General features: G+C 35.5%; 1 protein-coding gene across 1 annotated transcript in view; it reads right to left on the bottom strand.

The window, feature by feature from the left end:
• LOC117113333 (tRNA (cytosine(72)-C(5))-methyltransferase NSUN6-like) overlaps nt 1-1,297 on the bottom strand; it is an 18,039-nt gene extending 16,742 nt beyond the window's left edge. Inside the window, exon 1 of the mRNA XM_033256642.1 lies at nt 1,233-1,297. The gene's annotated coding sequence lies outside the window, so the exon portion shown is untranslated. The remainder of the gene's footprint in view (nt 1-1,232) is intronic.
• Nucleotides 1,298-6,212: the final 4,915 nt, after the last annotated feature.

Genomic DNA, 6,212 nt, shown 5'->3' with positions numbered 1-6,212 from the left:
TATTCTGGAAGCTGCAAGAAAAATAAATATATTTATTGTATAAAAAGATCAGTTTAAATATTGAATTGTTTTAACTAAATTATGAAATAGATTTCAGATGGTAACAATATTCAATTCAATTAAAATCAAAGATACATTTTATTGACCATTTATTAAAGTATAGTATATGAAAACGCAACAAAAAGAATAGCATGAAGCATACTAAATTCCATTGTTTCAATTACCATGAATATATCACCGTAAATGGAAGAAAGAGAATATAGTAGAAAGATATTTTGTTAGTGGAAAGATAGCAACACAATAATACTTAGGCCTATGATAAACCGATTCACGAACTAAAATATATAGGGCCTAGGCATATTAAATTTTTCGTTTTCGCAACTCCTTCGGCGCACCATATATTTGTTCGAAATAAACCGCGACCGAAACGAAGCGCGACCGAAATGATCGGCTACCTTAGACATTTGGTCCATCCAAACCAAGGGGCTGGCTAGAGCCTTGATCAGGATCCAGGAATAAAAATGCCTGGTAGGGTTTACGAGTTTTTATTGCTTAGTATGGCCAAAATTGTGCTTTTACTTTCAGAGAACAATATTATGATTGGCAATCAAAATAACACTATTTGGACAGACAAATTATTATTTTTGGTCCGACGACAAAAGAGAGGCGTTCACGTTTATTCGACTAGTGAAATGCCCTCCCTGACCACGCTGGCGCCAAAATATAGAATCTGTCAAATTTTGCAGAAATTTAGGCCGTGCCCTATGTCCCAATACACAACCAGGTGCACATGGGGGACACACCAAACACTCAAAGCAAAAAAAGAAAAAAACAGAAAGAAAAGAAAAAAGAGGATAGCACGGACTTTACATCATTGATCTAAATTCCATTTACTAGCATTAGCAGGCCTATCCCCTAGGCCTACTACACTACTACTACTACACTGTATGTCTAACTGTAACTGTACTTCTACTATATAGTACTACCACCTACCAGTATTAGTAGTTGGTCTATCTAGCCTAGGCCTAGCACACCTAGCAGCCTAGCCTAGGCCTCTTCCTCGTTGTCTAAATAAAAGTAACTAAGGCCTAGGCTAGGCCTACCAAGGCCAGACTGAGGGCAACGAGGTACTACACCTGGACTAGATTTTATTTGCCTGATTAGTTTGTTTATATATGGATACTGTTGTATTTGTGTTCGTCATTATATAGAAACAAAAGTTATACACTAACAAAATTAGTACAGCTACAGAGCCACACAAAACATCCAGCCGCACAGCAGCAGAGAACACAACAGATAGAGATTGGACCATTGGACGCACCGCTCTCTATCGGTCGATGTACTTAAGTTGTTTAGCCTCATTGCACCATACACGTTTCGTGAAGTCATTAAATTCTGAAATTAAAATCTGGCTCTCCCAAAACATGCTTTAAATTGAATCCCTCAAAACTGAATTCATTGCCTTTCTTTCTCAATGATTCATAATTGTGAATAAATTATTGAACCAGTAATTTGGAAATTAGCCATCATCTACAGCAGATATCATTATATCAAATCAACCGACACCTTGTTCATGTTTTTATTTCCTCAAAATGTGATTATTGGTTTTTCCCAGCAGTAACTATAAAATCCATTGTTTTTTCTGCCCTTTTAATACTTTGGTCACTTTCCATGCTTGGATCTTTTCCAAACTTTGTCCAAGCATAGACCATCAAGGATGTGCTTCCTAAAATTTAGTGACAATTCGGAGTGGGCTGTGGATGTGAAGACAATTTAAAGGGAAACACCCTGCACAGGTATTTCAAAAAGGAACCCACTGATCTGAATGAAACTTTTGGAAATGTTTAACAAAGTTAGGAAAGAAATTACAAAATTTTGTGTGTGAATTTGAAGGTCATTTAAATTTCTAACGTCCCAGATCTAAATGAAACATTCCAGAATAGTTTGTCATCGGGTCCAAAGATAAAATGATTGAATTTTGGATCCGGAGTAGGGTGTGGATATGAGGACCATTCAAAGAAAAACGTCCAGACCGTCGACCAGATACACCATGGAACTGATCAACTGATCTAAATGAAACTTTCTTGAAAGTTTAATTCACAAGAATTATTAAATTTTGGTGATGATCAGATTCGGGTATGAATTTTTGTCATTTAAAGTGCTAAACGTCCCAGACCTAAAGATCTTTAAAAAATGTATCGATGTATCTAAATCAAACTTAAAATTAATAAATAATTTGTCATAGTCCAATGAAAAAAAGGTTTAAATTGTGGTGACGATCCTAAGTAGGGTGTAAATATGAGGACATTTGAAGAATATTTTTAAACCGGTAATTAAACTATATAAACGCCTTGCGTTTTCTGTTTCAGCTATGTTAAACGCAAAATTAGACCTACCTTGAAATGCATGAACACTTTTTGCTTTCAATCATTGGATTATCATGATATTATAACAACTCCCTGATATTACAATATATTACTCAAGGTAGATAAAGTGATAAAGTAGATAATGTTTGCTCACCTAATAAAAAATCTTTTCATTATCTTCCATAGCCAAAATTTTCCGGTTTACGACCTTGTTGAAATGGTGGTGCAGTAGACTTGTTTGTTTATATTGTCGGCGTAAATATGGAGAAATGTATTAAAACAAAAAACGATCCTGTTGCATTATAAATTTTTATATTATGGTAATTAGGAATATATCAAATTGTTTAATAGGGCCTATTTATGTTTTGTGTATACCATTGTATTATGTTTTTTGAATCACTTTCAAGTGTGACGAGACACTCATTATAACTTCGCTTTCAGAGTTATTTTGTTATTCCAAGGCAATTAAACATAAGGACGCACATCTCGGAATATCAAAGGTTATAACTCTGGCATCGACATTCTAGGCGCACGTGCGTCCCTACACGCTGAACGTCACAAAAACCATAGCAACCAGACCATAAACCGTCAGCGTACGTGACGAATTACCTAGGCGCGTGTTAGTTGCCATGATAATCGCGCGTCGTGCGGTGATTACAAAGGCCTAATGATATTTTGCAATACATTAGACTGAAATATATTCTTCATTTCAACATTAATTTTACCAAAATTGTGGTGAATTGTCGTTCATGAGACTCACTTCGCGTAAACTAATTGTTGATATTTTAAAAAGTATAATAATGACTGATAATTGATTTATTTGAAATAGGCCTACTATTCTACTCTCTTCAAAAAAATGTTGGAAATCACGTAAATTCAGGATTTGGTGCCGAATTACTGTATAATGCCTGTATAATGCCTTGTCTTCTGGTGAATAGCATGGACGGGGGTGACAGGCGACACGTACCCCAACTATTTTAAGGGGGTGGTCCCCATCACGTTCCTAAGGAAGTCAAGAATATTCCTGGAAATTGTAGAATTGAATTGCATAAATGACCAGATTTTAACGAAAGACCACTTTACAGGCAGATAACATCGTATTTTATAACAAGATTCCGGTCGGTGTTTTCTGTCCACAAACATCTGAATTAACTGTAATACACGACTCGGTCTAATTAGTTGAACATTACACGCATTACATGCGTGCCTTTATTATACAAGTATGATAAAAAGTGTGTAAAGATAAATTGGTTTCCGGCTCATGAAGTAGGTAAAGTAGATAAATCGAAGACAATTATGTTGTTATATTTCTATCGCAGCGATTCATATTAGATACAAGATAGGTTTATTGTCAAATTAAAATATGAAATTAGTTTTTCTCATGGCAACAAAAGTACATAAATTACAACAAAGAAACATACGATCAATGATAATTAATTTTACGTCATATCGTCGCTCACATCACGAACTAACACAATCAAAGTAGATTGTGTTAGTTCGTGAAATCACGTATTGGTTGTCAAGCAATTTTGTATTCTTTACCACACAAAAAGTCCTTAACGTCAGTAGCGCGTATTTTGACGCGCTTTTTGAACTAACACAATTGAATATGTACAGTATTAATTAGATCTTTAATCGTTAATAAGAGATCATGAGAAATTTGTTGACGCTTTATTTTGCCTGGTGATGTGATGATGATGAATTTTACTACTGTATATAAAAGTGTCTTGCCATCTAGGTACTATTTTATATTTCTTTTTTACCTCAGTTCCAACCACGTACGGCTGAAGTAGAGCTAAGTAAATGTATGATTACTGCACCTGTAGACAAAATTTGAATATATTATTTTTTTCTCAATATTTTTTGAAATTTTAAAAAGGCCCCCACCCCCTAAATTGGCTACTGCTATCGATCGAATATCTGGAGAAAGAAATCTTGTTTGTTTTTACTCAGTGTACAGCTGTACAACTCAAAGGCGAAAGCACTTTTTGGCGAAAAATATATAATGTCTGGAGATTTTTGTATGGCTGCTGAGAAAGTTTACCTTACCGTTTTCATGAGGGGGAAAACCTTGAATTTTGAAGAACAAAGTCATAGTTGGGTTATTCAGACGGTGAAGTTTTATGAACTCATACATGAAACATGAGCCAACTGCTAACATTTACTCTATGCTGCATGACGTATGTGAGCAGAGATACCGGTATCTCTAAAATATGTGGGGACGTGTCAGTCAGTCAGACAGGCTACTATAATGATTATTAAAAACTTCATCAGTTTATAGTGGAATCGAATCGTATGGAATCAAATTTAATTCATCAACAATGCTTACGGTTCCATGGTAACAATTTGTGGATGAACCAGAAGGTCATTATATTCTTTTGAGTACTTGACAAGCAGATACACATGTAATGTTGTAATGCGTGTAATGTTTAACTAATTAGACCGATCAATACAATTGGATTGGAGTTTTACTGTATTTTGACATAAAATTCATAGCACATCTTGTGGAGTGGGATACATCATCACCAATGGCGGCGATGGTCATTCTTATTTTGTGTTTCTTGATCAACGGAGCAGAAAGTTGTAAGTTTTATGTTAATTTTTTTTCCTATAATTTATTATTTACCGTTATTATTATTATATCCGCCAAGAGATATATTTTTCAGTCGTGTAAGTTTGTGTGTGTATCACATGTATGTGTGTGTCACGTTTTGGTGTTTTCGTATGGCGGGTTGAACAAGCGTAATTGATGGAGGACAAACCCAGGGATTTTCATAGTATGTCACCGTAGTATACGGTACTCTATTATTATAGTCATCCTGTCCGTTAAGAATTGAAATGCACTATCCTATTTTTTTTGTTACCCTTCTTAACAACCTCTTTTATATGGTTATGGTCTAACCTGTTTCTAGACATGGTATACCTTAAATATTTGTATCTCTCGACTTCAGATATATTCTCATTACCAAGCTGCCATATTCTTTGCTTATTTACTTTCTTACTAGTTATTAACACATTAGATTTTTCGTGATTAAATTTCAATTTAAATGTCGTACTGAATTCGTTAGCTATATCATAGAAAAAATATGGCTCTATCTATGGCTATATCTAGCATTTTCTGTAACTCATTTCTATCATTGACTACAAGAACAACATCATCCGCAGAGAACAGATATCCCATTTGTACATTATTGATCCGCACACCAACCTTGTGTTTTACTAGTAGTTTAGTTAACTCGTTAATATAAATTGAGAATAAAATTGGTGACAGGACGCATCCTTGTTTTACGCCTTCATCTACATCAAAAAAATCTGTTTCGATTAGAAGTAACTTGTACGTCTCTCCATACTGTGTCAAAAGCTTTGCGGAAATCCAGGAAGGCCATGTAGGCCTATTCGCGACAATACTCTTAATTGTGAAGATAGAATCCTCACAACATCGGTTTTTCCCACACTGGCATTATTATCTTATCACTTGTATAAGGACGAATTCTAATACCACACAACGGCGGCGGAACGTTTTTGAAGGGGGGGGGGGGATTTCATGAGGTCCAATATACGAGCGAAGCGAGCATCTAGGCTGGGGGCCAGGGGCCGTCTAGAGCCCCGGTGGGGGTCTATGGATAAATTCGTGATTATGGCACCTCTAGATTGCGGGAAATTTCACCCTTAAACTTAAATTTGAATATAATTTTCCTTATATCTCCATTAAAAAAAATATTGAACAATTTATCCCCCGCCCTTGAATGCGTCACAAATTTCAGAACAAAGTCGAAGTCGAGATTGCTTCCACGATCTCAATGAAGTATTTATCATGAGGGTTATCCTTGATATGGGTTCCCCGAC

This window comes from Anneissia japonica, unplaced genomic scaffold (genome assembly GCF_011630105.1).
Source record: "Anneissia japonica isolate Jap-2015-1 unplaced genomic scaffold, ASM1163010v1 scaffold287589_len272378_cov178, whole genome shotgun sequence".
Classification (NCBI taxonomy): Eukaryota; Metazoa; Echinodermata; class Crinoidea; order Comatulida; family Comatulidae; genus Anneissia; species Anneissia japonica.
This window is presented reverse-complemented; position numbering and strand designations above follow the sequence as displayed.